At 40.3% G+C, this 4635-nt stretch overlaps 1 non-coding gene across 1 annotated transcript; it reads left to right on the top strand.

Annotated features, from left to right (window-relative positions):
- Positions 1-417: 417 nt before the first annotated feature.
- LOC139186044 (U6 spliceosomal RNA) lies at positions 418-526 on the top strand. Its single transcript, XR_011569613.1, has one exon. It is a non-coding gene; the product is annotated as a U6 spliceosomal RNA (small nuclear RNA).
- Positions 527-4635: the final 4109 nt, after the last annotated feature.

The raw sequence follows: 4635 nt of genomic DNA, 5'->3' as shown, positions 1-4635 counted from the left end.
TGTCACCCTGCTTATTTAGCTTATATGCAGAGTACATCATGAGAAATGCTAGACTAGGTGAAGCACAAGCTGGAATCAAGATTGTCAGGAAAAATACCAATAACCTCAGATATGCAGATGACACCACCCTTATCAGCAGAAAGCAAAGAGGACCCAAAGAGCTTCTTGATGAAGATGAAAAAGTATAGGGAAAAAGCTGGTTTAAAACTCAGCATTTAATAACTAAGATCATGGCATCAAGTCCCATCATTTCATGGCAAATAGATGGGGAAACAATATAAACAGGATAGACTTTTTATTTTCCTGGGCTCAAAAATCATTTTGAAAAGATACTACAGCCATGAAATTAAAAGATGCTTGCTCCTTAGAAGAAAAGCTACGGCAAACCTAGACAACATATTTAAAAGCAGAGATACAGTGCTCACTTCAGCAGCACATATACTAAAAAACTGGAACAATACAGAGAAGTTTAGCATGCCCCTTGTGCAAGGATGATATGCAAATTCATAAAGTATATCATATTTTTAAACTTAAAAGCTTTTGCACAATTAAGGAAACTATAAGCAAGGTGAAAAGGTAGCCTTTAGAATAGAAGAAAATAATAGCCAATGAAACAACTGACAAAGAGTTAATCTCCAAAATATACAAGTAGCTCATGTAGCTCCATACCAGAAAAATGAACAACCCAATCAAAAAGTGGGCAAAAGAACTAAACAGACATTTATTCTAAGAAGACATCAGTTCAGTTCAGTCACTTAGTCGTGAATGACTCTTTGAGACCCCATGAATTGCAGCACGCCAGGCCTCCCTGTCCATCACCAACTCCCGGAGTTCACTCAAACTCACGTCCATTGAGTCGGTGATGCCATCCAGCCATCTCATCCTCTGTCATCCCCTTCTCCTCCTGCCCCCAGTCCCTCCCAGCATCAGAGTCTTTTCCAATGAATCAACTCTTCACATGAGGTGGCCAAAGTACTGGAGTTTCAGCTTTAGCATTAGTTCTTCCAAAGAACACTCAGGACTGATCTCCTTTAGAATGGACTGGTTGGGTCTCCTTTCAGTCCAAGGGACTCTCAAGAGTCTTCTCCAACACCACAGTTCAAAAGCATCAATTCTTCTACACTCAGCTTTCTTCACAGTCCAACTCTCACATTCGTACATGACCACTGGAAAAACCATAGCCTTGACTAGATGGACCTTTGTTGGCAAAGTAATGTCTCTGCTTTTGAATATGTTATCTAGGTTGGTCATAACTTTCCTTCCAAGGAGTAAGCATCTTTTAATTTCATGGCTGCAATCACCATCTGCAGTGATTTTGGAGCCCCCAAAAATAAAGTCTGACACTTATAGATGACTAATAAACACATGAAAAGATGCTCTACATCATTCATTATTAGAGAAATGCAAATCAAAACCACAATGAGCTACCATCCCACACCAGTCAGAATGGCCACCATCAAATGTCTACAAACAAATATATGCTGGAAGAAGTTGTTGAGAAAAGGGAACCCTCTTACACTGTTGGTGGGAATGCAAACTGGTTCAGCCACTATGGACAACAGTACGGAGATTTCTTTAAAAACTGGTAATAGAACTGCCGTATGACCCAGCAATCCCACTGCCTGGCATACAAACTGAGGAAACCAGAACTGAAAGAGGCACATGTAACCCAATTTTCATTGCAACGCTGTTTATAATAGTCAGGACACGGAAGCAACCTAGATGTCCAGAGGCAGAAGAATGGATAAGGAATTTGTGCATATACACACAATGGAATATTCAGTTCAGTTCAGTTCAGTCGCTCAGTCATGTCCAACTCTTTGCAACCACATGGACTGCAGCACGCCAGGCCTCCCTGTCCATCACCAACTCCCGGAGTTACTCAAACTCATGTCCATTGAGTTGGTGATGCCATCCAACTATCTCATCCTCTGTTGTCCCCTTCTCATACTTCAATCTTTCCCAGCATCAGGGTCTTTTCAAACGAGTCAGTTCTTCGCATCAGGTGGCCAAAGTATTGGAGTTTCAGCTTCAGCATCAGCCCTTCCAATAAATATTTAGTACCTATTTCCTTTAGGATGGACTGGTTGGCTCTCCTTGCTGTCCAGGGACTCTCAAGAGTCTTCAACACCACAGTTCAAAAGCATCAATTCTTCAGTGCTCAGCTTTCTTTAAACTCCAACTCTCGTATCCATACATGACCACTGGAAAAACCATAGCTTTGACTAGACAGACTTTTGTCGGCAAAGTAATATCTCCGGTTTTTAATATGCTGAATAGGTTTGTCATAGCTTTTCTTCCAAGGACCAAGCGTCTTTTAATTTCATGGCTGCAGTCACCATCTGCAGTGATATTACTCAGCTACAAAAAGGAATACATTTCAGTCAGTTCTAATGAGGTGGGTGAAACTGAAGCCTATTATACAAAGTGAAGTAAGTCAGAAAGAGAAACACAAATACTGTATATTAAAATATATATATGGAATTTAGAAAGATGGTAACAATGATCCTACCTGCAAGGCAGCAAAAGTGACACAGATGTAAAGATCAGGCTTTTGGACTCTGTGGAAGAAGGTGAGGGTGGGATGATTTGAGACAATAGAATTGAAGCATGTATATTACCGTATGTAAAATAGATGACCAGTGCAAGTTCGAGCACTCAAAGCCAGTACTCTGGGACAACCCAGAGGGGTGAAATGGGAAGGGAGGTGGGAGCAGGGTCAAGATGGGGGAACACATGTGCACCTGTGGCTTATTCATGTCAATGTATGGGAAAAATCATCACAATATTATAAATTAATTATCATCCAATTAAAATAAATAAAGTATTTTTTTAAAGCACAAACATGACTTTGCTAACAAAGGTCCGTATAGTCAAGGTATAGTAGTCATAGTATGGATGAGAGAATTGGACCATAAAGAAGTCTGATCACTGAAGAACTGATGCTTGCCAACTGTGGTACTGGAGAAGATTCTTGAGAGTCCTTTGGACAGCATGGAGGTCAAACCAGTTAATGCTAAAGGAAATCAACTCTGAATATTCATTGAAAAGATTGATGCTGAAGCTGAAGCTCCAATATTTTGGCCACCTGATGCGAAGAGCTGACTCACTGGGGAAGAACCCTGATGCTGGGAAAGATTGAGGACAGGAGGAGAGGGGGACGACAGAAGATGAGATGTCTGGATGGCATCACTGACTCAATGGACATGAGTTTGAGCAAATTCTTGGAGATAGTGAAGGACAGGGAAGCCTGGTGTGCTATAGTCTACAAGATCACAAAGAGTTGGACACGACTGAGCAACTGAACAAGAATAAATGTACCTTAGTTGAGTATGTCATGCAATAGGGCTTTCTGTACTGCTTGGGCTTGTTGTATTATAGAGTTCTTTGTACACTCAATGAGATGTTATATGGTATACTGCTTGGATATATTATATGGATATGTTCCCTGATTGAATGTCACATGAAAGTTTCTATGTATGCTGATTGGGCATGTCACATGTAGTTTATTTACATATCAGCAATGGGAAGAATTAGATAGACTGGGCAAAAAAAAAAGGGGGGGGGGTTATTCTATTGTGTTCATGCCCAAACCTGAAGTCCTTCCCACTCATCTATATATCATTACACTTCTTAAAAATATCTGTGTCTAGTTTTAGCCTGTGATTAAATATTAATCATTCCATTAGTCACTCTTTCTGTGAAAATGATTGAACAGAATAGGATAGGGCTTTGCTAACACATCTGAGTTTAAAACTTTCAATACTCTTTCATTGTAAAGCTAGGAACCTTTTGAGACACTGCTCCATCTCTGCCACTGGTGTTCTGAATATTTGGAATCTTTTCTGCCTCTAGTATCCTCTGAGACACTGTTTTCTTTATTTGTTTCCCACTGACATTAAACTTGTATTCACATTTGCCATTTTATCTAAGTGTCCTGTCTACTGATGGTTCTCCATTTATTTTTCAGCTTGATTATGGCTTTTTCTTTCCTGGAGAGACACTATGGAATGGCAGTTAAGACTATTGATTTAAATTTAAACTCAAATTCTGCCATTTACTCCTTCACGATCTCAGGAAAGTTATTCATTTACCCCAGTTTTTTCATTTGTACATGATAAAACATTTTATCATGGCAGGGATGATATTAATATATATCTCATAGGTATAACACAGAGAAGGCAATGGCACCCCACTCCAGTACTCTTGCCTGGAGAACCCCATGGACGGAGGAGCCTGGTAGGCTGCAGTCCGTGGGGTCACGAAGAGTCGGACATGACTGAGTGACTTCACTTTCACTTTTCACTTTCATGCATTGGAGAAGGAAACGGCAACCCACTCCAGTGTTCTTGCCTGGAGAATCCCAGGGACGGGGGAGCCTGGTGGGCTGCCGTCTATGGGGTCCAACAGAGTCAGACACGACTGAAGTGACTTAGCAGCAGCAGCAGCATAGCACAACAGGCATACTTAGTGATTTAATTCTCATTAAATACTTAAAATATTCCCTGGCATATCTTAGATACTTGATAAGTATTAATTATCATTATTCTGCATTATTGAGTAGCATTTTGGAAAGAAAAAGAAAGCTTAGTGGCTATATCACTAGCTTGAGCCACAAAACAAGAAGGCAAACAT

This window comes from Bos indicus, chromosome 11 (assembly GCF_029378745.1).
Source record: "Bos indicus isolate NIAB-ARS_2022 breed Sahiwal x Tharparkar chromosome 11, NIAB-ARS_B.indTharparkar_mat_pri_1.0, whole genome shotgun sequence".
NCBI classification, from domain to species: domain Eukaryota; kingdom Metazoa; phylum Chordata; class Mammalia; order Artiodactyla; family Bovidae; genus Bos; species Bos indicus.
The sequence above is the reverse complement of the archived record's forward strand: the minus strand, read 5'-3'. Positions and strand labels throughout refer to the sequence as shown.